Genomic DNA, 22,701 nt, shown 5'->3' on the forward strand with positions numbered 1-22,701 from the left:
TTATTTCTTTTTATTATTTTAATTTCTTTTATGTAAAGCACTTTGAATTGCCATTGTGTATGAAATGTGCTATATAAATAAACTTGCCTTGCCTTGCCTTGCCTTGCCTTGCCTTGCCTTGCCTTGCCTTGCCTAAAAAAGGAACATAGTTGTGAGGATACCGCCTTTTCTAGTATCTTTGACAGAAAAGGTAGATTCGAGATTGGCCTGTAATTGACTAACTCTGTACGATCAAGGTGCGTTTTTTTTAACAAGCGATTTAATCATAGCCAGCTTTAAAGTTTTTGGTACGTAACCTAGTGACAAAGATGAATTAATGATATTAAGAAGAGGATCTATGACCTCTGGAAGCATCTCTTTCAGTAGCTTAGTCGGTATAGGGTCTAACATACATGTTGTTGATTTAACGAGTTTAGACAATTCTTCCTCTCTTATAGCAGTGAATGAATTAAAATTTTCCTCAAGGAGACTACAATACACATCCTGATGTGATACTGTAGTAGACAGTTGCATAGTTTTAATTTTCTCCCTGATATTATCAATCTTGTAAGTAAAAAGTCATTACTGCTGTGCTGTATGGAAATGTCCGGTGTTGAAGCTTTATTTTTCGTTAATTTAGGCACTGTTTCGAATAAAACCTAGGGTTGTGTTTGTTTTCTTCTAAAAATGTTGAAAAATAAGCAGATCTAGCAGCTTTTAAGGCCTTTCTGTAAGCAATCGAGCTCTCTTTCCACGAAATGCAAAAAACTTCTAATTTTGTTTTCTTCCAGTTGCGCTCCATTTTTCTGGCTGCTCTCTTAAGGGCCCGAGTGTGCTCGTTGTATCACGGCGTTGGACTATTTCCTTTAATCTTCTTTAAGCGCAACGGAGCAACTGTGTCTAAAGTGCTGGAAAAGAGAGTCAATCATTTCTGTTGGAACACGAGTTCTTCTAGGCTATCTGGGATGCTGACGAGATGAAACTGCTCAGGAAGATTATTTATAAAGCAATCTTTAGTGGCAGAAGTGATAGTTCTACCATATTTATAACACCGAATCGGCTTTGCAACTTTGGCTAAATTAAGTATATGAATTACAGCAATACCTCCCCCTTTTCCTTTTAAACGAGGCACATGTTTTAGCAGTAATTTTGCGCGGTGGACTCATTTATTTTAATGTAATGTAATGTAATTTAATTGTCTGTCAGCAATGAAGGACTTGCATTTGATAAATGCAGGGAGACAGTCTATGGAAGTAAAATAATGCCAAATGTTTTTGAAACAAAAAAGCCTGTTGAATTGCACTACTTGTAAAAATTTGCATTGCATTAACCATGATTGCATTTTAATGCATTGTATTTTTAGGGCTTGCATTTTTATGGGCTGAAATTCAGCATGGTTGAATATTTAAGCTGTTAATATTTCAATTCAAAACATTTCAAACACATTTTCATTATTAAAAATTCAATAATCCATATTCACCTTTCATATTTCACTTCCAAAATCTTCAAACTGTTTAAAAATACAACCTAAAATATTCAACAGGTAATTTCCAGTCGATTTTATTTCGCTTTGCAAATTCGCTTCCACAAATTTAGTGGTTCAAATTCGACAGAAAATACTACGTTGACATCCTGGAACTGCAGGAAAAGCAGTAGATTACCGAGCATACTCTCCATCTGCTGTTAGTCTATCTCACCAGCAGGTGGTGCAAAAGCACGTGTTGTTGACGAAGACCAGCAACAAATAGAGCAACGGTTGTGTGTTGGGGGGGGGGAGGTGTGGCTGAGCCTTAACTTTTACAAATAATATCTCTTTGGGTTTGAGACTTTGAGCTTTGTAACTCTGAAGATCTTATACATGCACAAACAGCAACATAAGTTAACACACTGAAGAGAAAGGAAAACAAGAAATCACATCATATGATCCCTTTAAGAGGCAGAAACCTCAAGCAGAACCATGGCTCAGGGTGGGCGGCCATCTGCCTTGACCGCTTGGGGTGGAGGGACAGAGAGAGATGCAATGGCCCAGCACTATACAAAGACTCACATGTAGGCCTGTATTATTCTTTAGTTAACTTATTTTCCCCACTTTGCATAGAGCCAAATGGTCTCCCAAAACTCAAAGTGGAGAAATAAAACCAATGGTAATGTCACTTACTTATTTCAAATGAAATCTCCTCTGCAGCTTTCAAAATGCCTTCCAATTGGTTCCTTCCATAAAAGGAAGGTTTCTTGAGGGTAAGGCTTGTGGGCAGTCCAGCAACTTTAATGGTCATGCCCTGATTCACCAGGGACTGGTAGGGGAGCCTTCCAGTACCTCCAGCCTCCTCTGAAAGACACAGGCACACACATGCATGCACATGTTACACAGTTGGACAATTGTGACTCTCCCCTCTAGTTGATAGCCAGTGTACAGGCTGCAAACAGTCATTTTGGTAAGGTGTCATAATCTAATAGTTGATGGGCACATTAGATAATTTATTCAGGTTATCAAGATAAGCAGTTTCTTTACATCAGTCTTAAAAGTATTTGAACTTATGCTTACTATATTTTTGGTTGCATAGATCTTGCACTTTTGAATAGATTCTTGCACATGATCTCTGGTACTGGGTGTTGCGGCTGAGGAGCTGGCTACAGATGTAACAACAGACAAAAATTAGTTTCATAAAACTGTATTATGTATATTTGTACTATTACGGGCCTGAGTCTATTTCTGTGGATTTTCATATAACCAATACCTTTGAAATGCAGTGCAAAGTTCACTGTGTCCGTTGAATCAAGGAAATCAGTGGCTCCTTTGCTGCTCAGTTCAAACACCTCTAATGTGGACTTCTAGCAGTCAAGTGATAAAATGGCTGTTTCCACACCCAAATTCTCAAGCTTGGACACCTTCACAATATTTAGATAAAGAAGACAACCACAAAAATAGTAAATAATTGACTATACACAAAATAGACAAAACCTACTTTTAAAAATCCAACACACACTGAAGAAACAACTCATAACAGGGCTTGGCAATGTATGAAAACAGTGTTGTCACACGTGGCAAATAAGTGGTCAGGGACCACCTGGGTTACATTAACTATACATTAGCTGTGTTTACATAAGTCCAATATCCAACTAATAATTTGACTCACAGCCATTTGTGACTACTAATGCTTCAGCACCTTGATCTGAATAGACTAGCCCAACCAGTAGGAATTTAGTTTGAGAGGGTGGTATGAGCCTTTGGCAATTTCTTCAATGTGAGAATATTTGATGTTGATAGCCTTGTAAGCAAAAATCAGCTGGAATATATATTTGTGATTATTTCATTTGAAATGAGCTTTTCATCTTCCCCCAATGTGGCCCACCTGCCTTTAATATCATTCATTTTGCCTGAGGAAAAAACAGATGCACAGAAAACTACACACTTTAGAGTCAGCATCTCTTTTTTAAAGAGGGGCTCAGACGAAGCTTTTGTAATTACTGATCTTTTGTAATTACCGATCCAGTTCTGAAAAAGAAAAACAAAAAATAACGAAAGAGCATTTCATAAAACACCAATTAAACTGAATGTTAACAAAACACTTCATTTATTCAAGAAGTGCAGCATAATGATATATTTATTTGACATGTTCTTTGTTAGTGTGGCACTAAAGTAAACCTTATTTCTATGACACTGGTGTCCAAACCAGTAGCCGATGCAGCTCTTGGTATTAATAATTCATTACATTTATATAGCGCTCTTCTCGGCACTCAAAGCGCTTTACATATGGAAGGGGGGAATTACCACCAATGTGCAGCATCCACCTGGATGATGCGACGGCAGCCATATTGCACCAGAACGCCCACCACACACCAGCTTACTGGTGGAGAGAAGACAATGAGTATATATTAATTCTGAACCAACTCGTGTCATTCCATCCTTAAAAAAGGATTTCAGGGTTTCCTTTTGATTGTCATTAATGGGAGTTCTCTCTTGTTGAATAACAACAAAGAAAGAAAAAGCTAGTCAGTAATAAATCAGTGATAAAAAAAGACAGTTGCAGATCATACCATCGTTCTCAGACACACTTGCCTATTGCCTCTAGATTAGTAACTGTAAGGCTTACCTCTCTGGGCCATCTTCAACCTAAAACATAAACAGAGAGAAACTTGCACAAAACAGATTTTTGAACGGGCCCTAAACAGCCCAAAACCAAATTTTGGATTGTTCAACAAAGACAGAGCATGGAAGTAATAAAACAAACTTACCACAGAAGTCCTTGCAACCCGCTGGAAATTGATGCTGTAAAGGGAGACAAAAAAGTTCTCTAAAGAGATATTAATGTTACACAGGCAGGCAGATAGATAGATAAACAGACAGCTAAGCAGACAGTCTGTGGATCGTACCACACAACACAAGTCTTGTACGTGACCATTCAGCACATAGTTACAGGCATCTACAGATTTATATGCCCTCAGTTTCTCTTTATGCTTGGTTTCTCTATCAGGTAAGTGTAGATGTCAGGCCACTCAACCGAGGTAGTGTTAACGTTAATCCTGTCAGATCGTCCATCCATTGAGTGAGCGTGTATGGGTCGGCCAATCTGGTTCCGTCCGTTAAAATTCACATTTGCAAAAAACAATCGCGGTCATCCTGGACAGTGAGTGACCTTCATAGACTGTAAAAAAAGAGGTGACCTTACACATTAAGCTCCGCCCACAAAAAAGGGGAAACTGAAAAGGGGTCTATAGACTGCCAGTGTTTGTCTTTTGCATGAATGTAATTGTAAGCTCCCTTGTGTGGGATCAAACCCACAGAACGTCTCGGTTACTAACGTAACCTCGGTTTACGAGCTCATAAAACTAGATTAAAGACGCATCTCTTCAGCCAGGCATTCATATAATATTTTTAATCTTACAGTTAAATCCGGTCTCTAGTTCATAAACGCCAGAGGAGAACTGGCCCCCGACTGAGCCTGGGTTCTCCCAAGGTTTTTTTTTCTCCATTAGGTCACTTGATGGAGTTTTTCAGTTCCTTGCCACTGTTGCCTTTGGCTTGCTCAGTTGGGGATATTTCATTTTAATTTTATCAATCAATAAATTCCACTAGAAACAAACCTTGTTGTATTATTTTAATTTAATACTGTGAAGCTGCTTTGATACAATCTGTATTGTGAAAAGCTTGACTTGACTTGACTTGACTTGACTTGACTTGACTTGACTTGACTTGACTTGACTTGACTTGACTTGACTTGACTTGACTTGACTTGACTTGACTTGACTTGACTTGACTTGACTTATAAGGCTATCTTACGCTATGGGAACCCCCTTCAAAAAGCTGTGCGTGCTTAACTTCACTCCATGCAGTATCCCGAGGCAAGATGCCTGAAGCTGTAAAGTATGAACCCAATAAGCCGGTCAGTGATGGGCTTCATATAGGGAAAAACAAGAGATGGGCCTTCAGCGGAATAAGCAGCTGCTTTGCAGATCTGAGGACGCCAGCTTCCTGTAGCTGCCTTCAGACCGCTGTTCTGCTGTGCCAGCCGGCGCGCCATATCCTTTTAACGCAAGTGTGTTCGCCGCTGCGTCACTCTTTTCTAAAATTTCCAGGCGTTGTTTCAAATGCCTTGCACTAAGTGTGCCTCGTGCAAGGCCCTCTCGTCGGTGGAGACCGTCACATCCTTTGTGCTTCCTGTCTGGGCCGTGACCACGCAGAAGCTGCACTCGCCAAGGGCGGCTGCCCTGAGTATTCATCCTTTCTGGGATGGTGCTGCTCTTCTCTCTAGTAATATGGCACATAGTCTTAGAGCTCAAACATGACAATCTGGGGCTCAGGTCAGGAAGCAGACAGACTGGCTAAACCGACCGTCTGCTAGCGGCCTCGCGTCACCAAGGTCAGATAAATCCCATCACATAGAACCTCTTTCACCAAGATATCATCATATAGAGACTGTGTCTGTTCCCCGAATTAGGACATAAAAAAAACTTCCAAACCCATCTAAGGGTAAAAATTTAATTGATGTTCAACAAATAAAAAACAGATATAATACAAATGAGCAAATGATAAAGCTCGGGTTGCTGAATATTCGATCCCTTACTTCAAAAGCACTTATTGTTAATGATATGATTACAGACTATAATCTAGATGTGCTGTGTTTGACAGAAACCTGGCTAAAACCAAAGGATTACATTACTTTAAATGAGACCACCCTGGAAGATTACTGTTATAAACATGAACCTCGTCTGAAAGGCAAAGGGGGAGGTGCTGCTGTAATTTATAGTAATATTTTTAGAATTACTAAGAAGTCTAGTTTAAAATATAATTCTTTTGAAGTGTTGGTGCTTAATACAGCAATATATAGTGTAAATGATAAATCACGTTTGAGATTTGTGCTGGCTACAGTATACAGGCCACCAGGGCACCATACAGACTTTATCAAAGAATTTGCTGACTTTCTATCAGAGTTAGTACTGGTTGCAGATAAAGTCATAATTGTTGGTGATTTTAATATACATGTAGATAACGAAAAAGATGCATTGGAATTGGCATTTAAAGACATTCTTAACTCTATTGGATTTAGACAACATGTGTCAGGACCTACTCATTGTCATAATCATACCCTAGATCTAATATTATCACACGGAATCAATGTTGATGCCGTTGAAATTCTGCAGCAGAGCGATGACATCTCAGATCATTATCTCGTCTTGTGTAAACTTCATTTAGCCAAGGCTGCAAAGCCGACTCCGTGTTACAAATGTTAGATCTATGACTTCTCGACTGACACCTGTGGCCTGTGGCGACTGACACCTGTGGCCAAAAAACGGAACTGCTCTTCCTTTCTGCTCGCTCTCGTACGTGCACACTTCACAAGTCATCCGCTGCAAAGAAGTCAACATTATGTTTACAGAGGTAAGAACAGTCAAATACATATATTGTTTGAGAAACTAAGTTTGTTTGCTGACTAGCGGTGGTGGCAGAGTGATCTGAAACGTTTAACATGAACGCGCTTGACGTCACATCCGCAGACAGCGCGCGAAAAATCCGACCCGACAGAAAATAGGAAAAATAGGATACAGGCTTATAGGTGCACCCACTGTGAGCTGACAAGGTGTCAGTATGCTCATCAGGAGATGTTTTGAGTCATAAATGGTCAAATTAAAAGGCTATTGTTACGTTTATTTTGGGGAAAAAGTTGCATATAGCCTCTTTAAGAGAGCAGCCAGAAAAATGGAGCGCAACTGGAAGAAAACAAAATTAGAAGTATTTCGAATTTCATGGAAAGAGAGCTCGATTGCATACAGAGAGGCCTTAAAAGCTGCTAGATCTGCTTATTTGTCAACCCTATTAGAAGAAAATAAACAAAACCTTAGGTATTTATTTGAAACAGTGGCTAAACTAACAAAAAATAAAGCTTCAAGCCCAGAAGTTTCCAAGCAGCACAGCAGTAATGACTTTATGAACTTCTTCACTTACAAGATTGATAATATCAGGAAGAAAATTATAACTATGCAACCGTCTACTACAGTATCACATCAGGCAGTGCATTGTAGTGTCCCTAAGGAAAAAAATGTATTCATTCACTGCTATAGAAGAGGAAGAATTCGTTAAATCATCTAAATCAACAACATGTATGTTAGACCCTATACCGACTAAGCTACTGAAAGAGATGCTTCCAGAGGTCATAGATCCTCTTCTTAATATCATTAATTCGTCTTTGTCTCTAGGATACGTTCCAAAAACTTTTAAGCTGGCTATGATTAAACTGCTTGTTACAAAAAACGCAACTTGAACGTACAGAATTAGTCAATTACAGGCCGATCTCAAATCTACCTTTTCTGTCTAAGATACTAGAAAAGGCGGTATCCTCACAACTATGTTCCTTTTTAGAAAGAAATGATATCTGTGAGGAATTTCAGTCAGGATTTAGACCGTACCATAGTACCGAAACTGCTCTCATTAGAGTCACAAATGATTTGCTCTTATCATCCGATCGTGGTTGTATCTCTCTATTACTGTTACTCTATCTTAGTCATGCATTTGATACTATTGACCACAACATTCTTTTAAATAGACTCGAAAATTATGTTGGCATTAGTGGAATTGCATTAGCATGGTTTAAATCATACTTATCTGACCGTTATCAGTTTGTAGCAGTAAATGAAGAGATGTCTTATAGATCACAAGTTCAGTATGGCGTACCACAAGGCTCAGTACTAGGACCGTTGCTGTTCACCCTTTACATGCTACCCTTGGGAGATATCATTAGGAAGCATGGAATTAGTTTTCACTGTTATGTCGATGATACTCAGCTCTATATTTCTTCACGCCCTGACGAAACGTACAAATTCACAAAATTAACGGAATGTATAGGTGATATAAAAAATTGGATGACTAGTAATTTCCTACTACTTAATTCTGAAAAAACAGACCCTTACTTCAAAAGCACTTATTGTTAATGATATGATTACAGGCTATAATCTAGATATGTTGTGTTTGACAGAAACCTGGCTAAAACCAAACGATTACATTACTTTAAATGAGACCAACCCTGCAAGATTACTGTTAAACATGAACCTTGTCTGAAAGGCAAAGGGGGAGGTGCTGCTGTAATTTATAGTAATATTTTTAGAATTACTAAGAAGTCTAGTTTCAAATATAATTCTTTTGAAGTGTTGGTGCTTAATACAGCAATATATAGTGTAAATGATAAATCACGTTTGAGATTTGTGCTGGCTACAGTATACAGGCCACCAGGGCACCATACAGACTTTATCAAAGAATTTGCTGACTTTCTATCAGAGTTAGTACTGGTTGCAGATAAAGTCATAATTGTTGGTGATTTTAATATACATGTAGATAACGAAAAAGATGCATTGGGATTTGCATTTAAAGACATTCTTAACTCTATTGGAGTTAGACAACATGTGTCAGGACCTACTCATTGTCGTAATCATACGCTAGATCTAATATTATCACACGGAATCAATGTTGATGCTGTTGAAATTCTGCAGCAGAGCGATGACATCTCAGATCATTATCTCGTCTTGTGTAAACTTCATTTAGCCAAGGCTGCAAAGCCGACTCCGTGTTACAAATGTTAGATCTATCACTACTGCCAATAAAGATTGCTTTATTAATAACCTTCCTGATCAGTTTCATCTCCCAGATAGCTTAGAAGAACTCGATATTGCAACAGAAACTTTTAACTCTCTCTTTTCCAGCACTTTAGACACAGTTGCTCCATTGCGCTTAAAGAAGATTAAAGAAAATAGTCCAACGCCGTGATACAACGAGCACCCTCAGGCACTTAAGAGAGCAGCCAGAAAAATGGAGCGCAACTGGAAGAAAACAATTCAACCCTATTCGAAGAAAATAAACAAAACCCTAGGTATTTATTTGAAACAGTGGCTAAACTAACGAAAAATAAAGCTTCAAGCTCAGAAGTTTCCAAGCAGCACAGCAGTAATGACTTTATGAACTTCTTCACTTACAAGATTGATAATATCAGGGAGAAAATTATAACTATGCAAACGTCTACTACAGTATCGCATCAGGCAGTGCATTGTAGTCTCCCTAAGGAAAAATTTGATTCATGCACTGCTATAGAAGAAGAAGAATTCGTTAAACTCGTTAAATCATCTAAATCAACAACATGTATGTTAGACCCTATACCGACTAAGCTACTGAAAGAGATGCTTCCAGAGGTCATAGATCCTCTTCTTAATATCATTAATTTGTCTTTGTCACTAGGATACGTTCCAAAAACTTTTAAGCTGGCTATGATTAAACTGCTTGTTAAAAAAAAACGCAACTTGATCGTACAGAATTAGTCAATTACAGGCCGATCTCAAATCTACCTTTTCTGTCAAAGATACTAGAAAAGGCGGTATCCTCACAACTATGTTCCTTTTTAGAAAGAAATGATATCTGTGAGGATTTTCGGTCAGGATTTAGACCGTACCATAGTACTGAGACTGCTCTCATTAGAGTTACAAATGAATTGCTCCTATCATCCGACCGTGGTTGTATCTCTCTTTTAGTGTTACTCGATCTTAGTCATGCAATTGATACTATTGACCACAACATTCTTTTAAATAGACTCGAAAATTATGTTGGCATTAGTGGAATTGCATTAACATGGTTTAAATCATACTTATCTGACCGTTATCAGTTTGTAGCAGTAAATGAAGAGATGTCTTATAGATCACAAGTTCAGTATGGCGTACCACAAGGCTCAGTACTAGGACCGTTGCTGTTCACTCTGTACATGCTACCATTGGGAGATATCATTAGGAAGCATGGAATTAGTTTTCACTGTTATGGCGATGATACTCAGCTCTATATTTCTTCACGCCCTGACGAAACTTACAAATTCACAAAATTAACAGAATGTATAGGTGATATAAAAAATTGGATGACTAGTAATTTCCTACTACTTAATTCTGAAAAAACAGACCCTTACTTCAAAAGCACTTATTGTTAATGATATGATTACAGACTATAATCTAGATGTGCTGTTTGACAGAAACCTGGCTAAAACCAAACGATTGCATTACTTTAAATGAGACCACCCTGCAAGATTACTGTTATAAACATGAACCTCATCTGAAAGGCAAAAGGGGGAGGGGTGTTGCTGTAATTTATAGTAATATTTTTAGAATTACTAAGAAGTCTAGTTTCAAATATAATTCTTTTGAAGTGTTGGTGCTTAATACAGCAATATATAGTGTAAATGATAAATCACGTTTGAGATTTGTGCAGGCTACAGTATACAGGCCACCAGGGCACCATACAGACTTTATCAAAGAATTTGCTGACTTTTTATCAGAGTTAGTACTGGTTGCAGATAAAGTCATAATTGTTGGTGAATTTCATTTACATGTAGATAACGAAAAAGATACATTGGGATTGGCATTTAAAGACATTCTTAACTCTATTGGAGTTAGACAACATGTGTCAGGACCTACTCATTGTCATAATCATACCCTAGATCTAATATTATCACACGGAATCAATGTTGATGCCGTTGAAATTCTGCAGCAGAGCGATGACATCTCAGATCATTATCTCATCTTGTGTAAACTTCATTTAGCCAAGGCTGCAAAGCCGACTCCGTGTTACAAATGTTAGATCTATGACTTCTGCCAATAAAGATTGCTTTATTAATAATCGTCCTGATCAGTTTCATCTAACAGATAGCTTAGAAGAACTCGATATTGCAACAGAAACTTTTAACTCTCTCTTTTCCAGCACTTTAGAAACAGTTGCTCCATTGCGCTTAAAGAAGATTAAAGAAAATAGTCCAACGCCGTGATACAACGAGCACACTCAGGCACTTAAGAGAGCAGCCAGAAAAATGGAGCGCAACTGGAAGAAAACAAAATTAGAAGTATTTCGAATTTCATGGAAAGAGAGCTCGATTGCATACAGAGAGGCCTTAAAAGCTGCTAGATCTGCTTATTTTTCAACCCTATTAGAAGAAAATAAACAAAACCCTAGGTATTTATTTGTAACAGTGGCTAAACTAACAAAAAATAAAGCTTCAAGCTCAGAAGTTTCCAAGCAGCACAGCAGTGATGACTTTATGAACTTCTTCACTTATAAGATTGATAATATCAGGGAGAAAATTATAACTATGCAACCGTCTACTACAGTATCACATCAGGCAGTGCATTGTAGTGTCCCTAAGGAAAAATTTGATTCATTCACTGCTATAGAAGAGGAAGAATTCGTTAAACTCGTTAAATCATCTAAATCGACAACATGTATGTATGTTAGACCCTATACCGAGTTACCGACTAAGCTACTAAAAGTGATGCTTCCAGAGGTCATAGATCCTCTTCTTAATATCATTAATTCGTCTTTGTCACTAGGATACGTACCAAAAACTTTTAAGCTGGCTATGATTAAACTGCTTGTTAAAAAAAACGCAACTTGATCGTACAGAATTAGTCAATTACAGGCCGATCTCGAATCTACCTTTTCTGTCAAAGATACTAGAATAGGCGGTATCCTCACAACTATGTTCCTTTTTAGAAAGAAATGATATCTGTGAGGATTTTCAGTCAGGATTTAGACCGTACAATAGTGCTGAGACTGCTCTCATTAGAGTCACAAATTATTTGCTCCTATCATCCGACCGTGGTTGTATCTCTCTATTACTGTTACTCGATCTTAGTCATGCATTTGATACTATTGACCACAACATTCTTTTAAATAGACTCGAAAATTATGTTGGCATTAGTGGAATTGCATTAGCATGGTTTAAATCATACTTATCTGACCGTTATCAGTTTGTAGCAGTAAATGAAGAGATGTCTCATCGATCACAAGTTCAGTATGGCGTACCACAAGGCTCAGTACTAGGACCGTTGCTGTTCACTCTGTACATGCTACCCTTGGGAGATATCATTAGGAAGCATGGAATTAGTTTTCACTGTTATGCCGACGATACTCAGCTCTATATTTCTTCACGCCCTGACGAAACTTACCAATTCACAAAATTAACGGAATGTATAGGTGATATAAAAAATTGGATGACTAGTAATTTCCTACTACTTAATTCTGAAAAAACAGACCCTTACTTCAAAAGCACTTATTGTTAATGATATGATTACAGACTATAATCTAGATGTGTTGTGTTTGACAGAAACCTGGCTAAAACCAAAAGATTGCATTACTTTAAATGAGACCAACCCTGCAAGATTACTGTTATAAACATGAACCTAGTCTGAAAGGCAAAGGGGGAGGTGCTGCTGTAATTTATAGTAATATTTTTAGAATTACTAAGAAGTCTAGTTTCAAATATAATTCTGGTTGCAGATAAAGTCATAATTGTTGGTGATTTTAATATACATGTAGATAACGAAAAAGATGCATTGGGATTGGCATTTAAAGACATTCTTAACTCTATTGGAGTTAGACAACATGTGTCAGGACCTACTCATTGTCGTAATCATACCCTAGATCTAATATTATCACACGGAATCAATGTTGATGCTGTTGAAATTCTGCAGCAGAGCGATGACATCTCAGATCATTATCTAGTCTCGTGTAAACTTCATTTAGCCAAGGCTGCAAAGCCGACTCCGTGTTACAAATGTTAGATCTATCACTTCTGCCAATAAAGATTGCTTTATTAATAACCTTCCTGATCAGTTTCATCTAACAGACAGCTTAGAAGAACTCGATATTGCAACATAAACTTTTAACTCTCTCTTTTCCAGCACTTTAGACACAGTTGCTCCATTGCGCTTAAAGAAGATTAAAGAAAATAGTCCAACGCCGTGGTACAACGAGCACACTCAGGCACTTAAGAGAGCAGCCAGAAAAATGGAGCGCAACTGGAAGAAAACAAAATTAGAAGTATTTCGAATTTCATGGAAAGAGAGCTCGATTGCATACAGAGAGGCCTTAAAAGCTGCTAGATCTGCTTATTTTTCAACCCTATTAGAAGAAAATAAACAAAACCCTAGGTATTTATTTGAAACAGTGGCTAAACTAACAAAAAATAAAGCTTCAAGCTCAGAAGTTTCCAAGCAGCACAGCAGTAATGACTTTATGAACTTCTTCACTTACAAGATTGATAATATCAGGAAGAAAATTATAACTATGCAACCGTCTACTACAGTATCACATCAGGCAGTGCATTGTAGTGTCCCTAAGGAAAAAAATGTATTCATTCACTGCCATAGAAGAGGAAGAATTCGTTAAACTCGTTAAATCATCTAAATCAACAACATGTATGTTAGACCCTATACCGACTAAGCTACTGAAAGAGATGCTTCCAGAGGTCATAGATCCTCTTCTTAATATCATTAATTCGTCTTTGTCTCTAGGATACGTTCCAAAAACTTTTAAGCTGGCTATGATTAAACTGCTTGTTACAAAAAACGCAACTTGATCGTACAGAATTAGTCAATTACAGGCCGATCTCAAATCTACCTTTTCTGTAAAAGATACTAAAAAAGGCGGTATCCTCACAACTATGTTCCTTTTTTAGAAAGAAATGATATCTGTGAGGATTTTCAGTCAGGATTTAGACCGTACAATAGTGCTGTGACTGCGCTCATTAGAGTCACAAATGATTTGCTCTTATCATCCGATCGTGGTTGTATCTCTCTATTACTGTTACTCGATCTTAGTCATGCATTTGACACCATTGACCACAACATTCTTTTAAATAGACTCGAAAATGATGTTGGCATTAGTGGAATTGCATTAGCATGGTTTAAATCATACTTATCTGACCGTTATCAGTTTGTAGCAGTAAATGAAGAGAAGTCTCATCGATCACAAGTTCAGTATGGCGTACCACAAGGCTCAGTACTAGGACCGCTGCTGTTCACTCTGTACATGCTACCCTTGGGAGATATCATTAGGAAGCATGGAATTAGTTTTCACTGTTATGTCGATGATACTCAGCTCTATATTTCTTCACGCCCTGACGAAACTTATCAATTCACAAAATTAACGGAATGTATAGGTGATATAAAAAATTGGATGACTAGTAATTTCCTACTACTTAATTCTGAAAAAACAGACCCTTACTTCAAAAGCACTTATTGTTAATGATATGATTACAGACTATAATCTAGATGTGCTGTGTTTAACAGAAACCTGGCTAAAACTAAACGATTACATTACTTTAAATGAGACCAACCCTGCAAGATTACTGTTATAAACATGAACCTCATCTGAAAGGCAAAGGGGGAGGTGCTGCTGTAATTTATAGTAATATTTTTAGAATTACTAAGAAGTCTAGTTTCAAATATAATTCTTTTGAAGTGTTGGTGCTTAATACAGCAATATATAGTGTAAATGATAAATCAAGTTTGAGATTTGTGCTGGCTACAGTACACAGGCCACCAGGGCACCATACAGACTTTATCAAAGAATTTGCTGACTTTCTATCAGAGTTAGTACTGGTTGCAGATAAAGTCATAATTGTTGGTGAATTTCATTTACATGTAGATAATGAAAAAGATACATTGGGATTGGCATTTAAAGACATTCTTAACTCTATTGGAGTTAGACAACATGTGTCAGGACCTACTCATTGTCGTAATCATACCCTAGATCTAATATTATCTCACGGAATCAATGTTGATGCCGTTGAAATTCTGCAGCAGAGTGATGACATCTCAGATCATTATCTCATCTTGTGTAAACTTCATTTAGCCAAGGCTGCAAAGCCGACTCCGTGTTACAAATGTTAGATCAATGACTTCTGCCAATAAAGATTGCTTTAATAATCTTCCTGATCAGTTTCATCTAACAGATAGCTTAGAAGAACTCGATATTGCAACAGAAACTTTTAACTCTCTCTTTTCCAGCACTTTAGACACAGTTGCTCCGTTGCGCTTAAAGAAGATTAAAGAAAATAGTCCAACGGCGTGGTACAACGAGCACACTCAGGCACTTAAGAGAGCAGCCAGAAAAATGGAGCGCAACTGGAAGAAAACAAAATTAGAAGTATTTCGAATTTCATGGAAAGAGAGCTCGATTGCATACAGAGAGGCCTTAAAAGCTGCTAGATCTGCTTATTTTTCAACCCTATTAGAAGAAAATAAACAAAACCCTAGGTATTTATTTGTAACAGTGGCTAAACTAACGAAAAATAAAGCTTCAAGCTCAGAAGTTTCCAAGCAGCACAGCAGTAATGACTTTATGAACTTCTTCACTTACAAGATTGATAATATCAGGGAGAAAATTATAACTATGCAACCGTCTACTACAGTATCACATCAGGCAGTGCATTGTAGTGTCCCTAAGGAAAAATTTGATTCATTCACTGCTATAGAAGAAGAAGAATTCGTTAAACTCGTTAAATCATCTAAATCAACAACATGTATGTTAGACCCATACCGACTAAGCTACTGAAAGAGATGCTTCCAGAGGTCATAGATCCTCTTCTTAATATCATTAATTCGTCTTTGTCTCTAGGATACGTACCAAAAACTTTTAAGCTGGCTATGATTAAACCGCTTGTTAAAAAAAAGGCACCTTGATCGTACAGAATTAGTCAATTACAGGCCGATCTCAAATCTACCTTTTCTGTCAAAGATACTAAAAAAGGCGGTATCCTCACAACTATGTTCCTTTTTTAGAAAGAAATGATATCTGTGAGGATTTCCAGTCAGAATTTAGACCGTACCATAGTACTGAGACTGCTCTCATTAGAGTCACAAATGATTTGCTCTTATCATCCGATCGTGGTTGTATCTCTCTATTACTGTTACTCGATCTTAGTCATGCATTTGATACTATTGACCACAACATTCTTTAAAATAGACTCGAAAATTATGTTAGCATTAGTGGAATTGCATTAGCATGGTTTAAATCATACTTATCTGACCGTTATCAGTTTGTAGCAGTAAATGAAGAGAAGTCTCATCGATCACAAGTTCAGTATGGCGTACCACAAGGCTCAGTACTAGGACCGCTGCTGTTCACTCTGTACATGCTACCCTTGGGAGATATCATTAGGAAGCATGGAATTAGTTTTCACTGTTATGTCGATGATACTCAGCTCTATATTTCTTCACGCCCTGACGAAACTTACCAATTCACAAAATTAACGGAATGTATAGGTGATATAAAAAATTGGATGACTAGTAATTTCCTACTACTTAATTCTGAAAAAACAGACCCTTACTTCAAAAGCACTTATTGTTAATGATATGATTACAGACTATAATCTAGATGTGCTGTGTTTGACAGAAACCTGGCTAAAACCAAACGATTGCATTACTTTAAATGAATCAACCCCGCAAGATTACTGTTATAAACATGAACCTCGTCTGAAAGGCAAAGGGGGAGGTGCTGCTGTAATTTATAGTAATATTTTTAGAATTACTAAGAAGTCTAGTTTAAAATATAATTCTTTTGAAGTGTTGGTGCTTAATACAGCAATATATAGTGTAAATGATAAATCACGTTTGAGATTTGTGCTGGCTACAGTATACAGGCCACCAGGGCACCATACAGACTTTATCAAAGAATTTGCTGACTTTCTATCAGAGTTAGTACTGGTTGCAGATAAAGTCATAATTGTTGGTGATTTTAATATACATGTAGATAATGAAAAAGATACATTAGGATTGGCATTTAAAGACATTCTTAACTCTTTTGGAGTTAGACAACATGTGTCAGGAGTCAGGACCTACTCATTGTCGTAATCATACGCTAGATCTAATATTATCACACGGAATCAATGTTGATGCCGTTGAAATTCTGCAGCAGAGCGATGACATCTCAGATCATTTTCTCGTCTTGTGTAAACTTCATTTAGCCAAGGCTGCAAAGCCAACTCCGTGTTACAAATGTTAGATCTATGACTTCTGCCAATAAAGATTGCTTTATTAATAATCTTCCTGATCAGTTTCATCTAACAGATAGCTTAGAAGAACTCGATATTGCAACAGAAACTTTTAACTCTCTCTTTTCCAGCACTTTAGACACAGTTGCTCCGTTGCGCTTAAAGAAGATTAAAGAAAATAGTCCAACGCCGTGGTACAACGAGCACACTCAGGCACTTAAGAGAGCAGCCAGAAAAATGGAGCGCAACTGGAAGAAAACAAAATTAGAAGTATTTCGAATTTCATGGAAAGAGAGCTCGATTGCATACAGAGAGGCCTTAAAAGCTGCTAGATCTGCTTATTTTTCAACCCTATTAGAAGAAAATAAACAAAACCCTAGGTATTTATTTGAAACAGTGGCTAAACTAACAAAAAATAAAGCTTCAAGCCCAGAAGTTTCCAAGCAGCACAGCAGTAATGACTTTATGAACTTCTTCACTTACAAGATTGATAATATCAGGAAGAAAATTACAACTATGCAACCGTCTACTACAGTATCACATCAGGCAGTGCATTGTAGTGTCCCTAAGGAAAAAATTTGATTCATTCACTGCCATAGAAGAAGAAGAATTCGTTAAACTCGTTAAATCATCTAAATCAACGACATGTATGTTAGACCCATACCGACTAAGCTACTGAAAGAGATGCTTCCAGAGGTCATAGATCCTCTTCTTAATATCATTAATTCGTCTTTGTCTCTAGGATACGTACCAAAAACTTTTAAGCTGGCTATGATTAAACTGCTTGTTAAAAAAAAGGCAACTTGATCGTACAGAATTAGTCAATTACAGGCCGATCTCAAATCTACCTTTTCTGTAAAAGACACTAAAAAAGGCGGTATCCTCACAACTATGTTCCTTTTTAGAAAGAAATGATATCTGTGAGGATTTCCAGTCAGGATTTAGACCGTACCATAGTACTGAGACTGCTCTCATTAGAGTCACAAATGATTTGCTCTTATCATCCGATCGTGGTTGTATCTCTCTATTACTGTTACTCGATCTTAGTCATGCATTTGATACTATTGACCACAACATTCTTTTAAATAGACTCGAAAATGATGTTGGCATTAGTGGAATTGCATTAGCATGGTTTAAATCATACTTATCTGACCGTTATCAGTTTGTAGCAGTAAATGAAGAGATGTCTCATCGATCACTAGTTCAGTATGGCGTACCACAAGGCTCAGTACTAGGACCGCTGCTGTTCACTCTGTACATGCTACCCTTGGGAGATATCATTAGGAAGCATGGAATTAGTTTTCACTGTTATGGCGATGATACTCAGCTCTATATTTCTTCACGCCCTGACGAAACTTACCAATTCACAAAATTAACGGAATGTATAGGTGATATAAAAAATTGGATGACTAGTAATTTCCTACTACTTAATTCTGAAAAAACAGACCCTTACTTCAAAAGCACTTATTGTTAATGATATGATTACAGACTATAATCTAGATGTGCTGTGTTTTGACAGAAACCTGGCTAAAACCAAACGATTACATTACTTTAAATGAGACCAACCCTGCAAGATTACTGTTATAAACATGAACCTAGTCTGAAAGGCAAAGGGGGAGGTGCTGCTGTAATTTATAGTAATATTTTTAGAATTACTAAGAAGTCTAGTTTCAAATATAATTATTTTGAAGTGTTGGTGCTTAATACAGCAATATATAGAGTAAATGATAAATCACGTTTGAGATTTGTGCTGGCTACAGTATACAGGCCACCAGGGCACCATACAGACTTTATCAAAGAATTTGCTGACTTTCTATCAGAGTTAGTACTGGTTGCAGATAAAGTCATAATTGTTGGTGAATTTCATTTACATGTAGATAATGAAAAAGATACATTGGGACTGGCATTTAAAGACATTCTTAACTCTATTGGAGTTAGACAACAAGTGTCAGGACCTACTCATTGTCGTAATCATACCCTAGATCTAATATTATCTCACGGAATCAATGTTGATGCCGTTGAAATTCTGCAGCAGAGCGATGACATCTCAGATCATTATCTCGTCTTGTGTAAACTTCATTTAGCCAAGGCTGCAAAGCCGACTCCGTGTTACAAATGTTAGATCTATGACTTCTGCCAATAAAGATTGCTTTAATAATCTTCCTGATCAGTTTCATCTAACAGATAGCTTAGAAGAACTCGATATTGCAACAGAAACTTTTAACTCTCTCTTTTCCAGCACTTTCGACACAGTTGCTCCGTTGCGCTTAAAGAAGATTAAAGAAAATAGTCCAACGCCGTGGTACAACGAGCACACTCAGGCACTTAAGAGAGCAGCCAGAAAAATGGAGCGCAACTGGAAGAAAACAAAATTAGAAGTATTTCGAATTTCATGGAAAGAGAGCTCGATTGCATACAGAGAGGCCTTAAAAGCTGCTAGATCTGCTTATTTTTCAACCCTATTAGAAGAAAATAAACAAAACCCTAGGTATTTATTTGTAACAGTGGCTAAACTAACGAAAAATAAAGCTTCAAGCTCAGAAGTTTCCAAGCAGCACAGCAGTAATGACTTTATGAACTTCTTCACTTACAAGATTGATAATATCAGGGAGAAAATTATAACTATGCAACCGTCTACTACAGTATCACATCAGGCAGTGCATTGTAGTGTCCCTAAGGAAAAATTTGATTCATTCACTGCTATAGAAGAAGAAGAATTCGTTAAACTCGTTAAATCATCTAAATCAACAACATGTATGTTAGACCCATACCGACTAAGCTACTGAAAGAGATGCTTCCAGAGGTCATAGATCCTCTTCTTAATATCATTAATTCGTCTTTGTCTCTAGGATACGTAGCAAAAACTTTTAAGCTGGCTATGATTAAACCGCTTGTTAAAAAAACACAACTTGATCGTACAGAATTAGTCAATTACAGGCCGATCTCGAATCTACCTTTTCTGTCAAAGATACTAGAAAAGGCGGTATCCTCACAACTATGTTCCTTTTTAGAAAGAAATGATATCTGTGAGGAATTTCCAGTCAGGATTTAGACCGTACCATAGTACCGAGACTGCTCTCATTAGAGTCACAAATTATTTGCTCCTATCATCCGACCGTGGTTGTATCTCTCTATTACTGTTACTCGATCTTAGTCATGCATTTGATACTATTGACCACAACATTCTTTTAAATAGACTCGAAAATGATGTTGGCATTAGTGGAATTGCATTAACATGGTTTAAATCATACTTATCTGACCGTTATCAGTTTGTAGCAGTAAATGAAGAGATGTCTCATCGATCACTAGTTCAGTATGGCGTACCACAAGGCTCAGTACTAGGACCGTTGCTGTTCACCCTTTACATGCTACCCTTGGGAGATATCATTAGGAAGCATGGAATTAGTTTTCACTGTTATGTCGATGATACTCAGCTCTATATTTCTTCACGCCCTGACGAAACTTACAAATTCACTAAATTAACGGAATGTGTAGGTGATATAAAAAATTGGATGACTAGTAATTTCCTACTACTTAATTCTGAAAAAACAGACCCTTACTTCAAAAGCACTTATTGTTAATGATATGATTACAGACTATAATCTAGATGTGCTGTTTGACAGAAACCTGGCTAAAACCAAACGATTACATTACTTTAAATGAGACCAACCCTGCAAGATTACTGTTATAAACATGAACCTCGTCTGAAAGGCAAAAGGGGGAGGTGCTGCTGTAATTTATAGTAATATTTTTAGAATTACTAAGAAGTCTAGTTTCAAATATAATTATTTTGAAGTGTTGGTGCTTAATACAGCAATATATAGTGTAAATGATCAATCACGTTTGAGATTTGTGCAGGCTACAGTATACAGGCCACCAGGACACCATACAGACATTATCAAAGAATTTGCTGACTTTCTATCAGAGTTAGTACTGGTTGCAGATAAAGTCATAATTGTTGGTGATTTTAATATACATGTAAGTTAGATAATGAAAAAGATGCATTGGGATTGGCATAAGACATTCTTAAAGACCTACTCATTGTCATAATCATACCCTAGATCTAATATTATCACACGGAATCAATGTTGATGCTGTTGAAATTCTGCAGAAGAGCGATGACATGCTTATCTGCAACATTAATGCTCACATAAAGCATGTAACGGAACAACAGGCTAATAACGTAATAGCATAACGTTTACAAACACAATTGCAATACGGTTATCTCATGTCAACACTAATGTCACGCAACATTAAAACACATGTTATGTATTGTTTTCCCTTATTGACTAATTAATTAATTTAAATGCTCGGTTTTATCATTTAAATGGTCTTACCTGAAAATATCAAGCCGGAAATATCGCAACGTTTCCGCGTCCTCCAGTAGACTTCCGATTACCGGCGAGCTGGATTCCTCTGGGATTGGATCTGGAGTCTTCTCTTGTATTTGTATCGGTGATTAACCATGTGGATGGATGATAACAGCCTTCTGAGCCTAGTACCAGTAACGTTAGGCCCCTTCTTCATTTCATCTCTTTCTTCAACTCTTGAATTTGAGGTGGTCAGTATTCGTAAGTGGGTCTACGTATATATTTTAAATGTTCTTGAACATCACGTTCTGGGAAATATACGGCATCACCCCGATAATCAGGAGCATCAGCAGCAGAATCCCAACCTGGCGTGGGCACCTCGTAATACGTTATTTTTGACAAAGTCGATGTGTCAATGTGAAACTGCCGATATGTTTTTTTTGGAGGTATTTGAGGGGGACACACCCACTGCTCCCTCTTAATAAACCAGGAATCCTGATCTTCTAAAACAAAGTCGTCCCTCCAGTCCCAGGGATAAAATGGGTCTAGTGTATTCAGTTCGATATACCAAGCTTCCAATCGGTACATTAGTCTTCGCGTAAACCTTCTGACAGGCCTGGCAACACGTTGAAATGCATTCCGTATTCTTTCCGCTACTACGTCCTCACTCGTCCACATTTTGCTCACTCTCTTTCAGAAGAAACCATAGCAGAGGAACTCGGTATCTCCAAAACTCACCACAAAAGGACTCGACTCGAGGTTTGCACGGCTTTATAAATCCCGCTGCCGAGTTCCACGCGGTGACGTCAGGCGGTCTGTGACGTCAGGCGGACGATGACGTCACACAGAAGGAACCCGCCGCCGCTGCTGCTGGTCACGTGCACAAATAACCCATTCATTAAAGTCGATGAGATACATAAACAAAACAACTACACTGCGCAATGAAAACGTGATTATCGTTTGTTCATCTATTGCATATTATGTATTTTTTTTATGAACGTGATTGTCTCATGAATAGTGGGCAGTTAAAATACAATAATAATATTGCTAAACAAATAAAAGAGTGACCAGTCATCTATGTTTAAACCGCTTTTTTTTAAAAAAAATTATTGAATTCAAAT

General features: G+C 37.5%; 1 pseudogene across 1 annotated transcript; it reads right to left on the reverse strand.

Moving 5' to 3' along the window:
• Window positions 1-2,129: 2,129 nt before the first annotated feature.
• LOC307171405 lies at window positions 2,130-5,501 on the reverse strand (annotated as a pseudogene). Its single transcript has 8 exons — window positions 5,305-5,501; window positions 4,216-4,249; window positions 4,074-4,093; window positions 3,631-3,670; window positions 3,389-3,475; window positions 2,718-2,868; window positions 2,525-2,610; window positions 2,130-2,308 (listed from the first exon to the last, which is right to left on the reverse strand). The product of its transcript is annotated as an uncharacterized misc_RNA (transcript).
• Between the last annotated feature and the right edge of the window lie 17,200 nt (window positions 5,502-22,701).

This window comes from Squalius cephalus, assembly GCF_949319135.1.
Source record: "Squalius cephalus genome assembly, chromosome: 14".
Taxonomy (NCBI): domain Eukaryota; kingdom Metazoa; phylum Chordata; class Actinopteri; order Cypriniformes; family Leuciscidae; genus Squalius; species Squalius cephalus.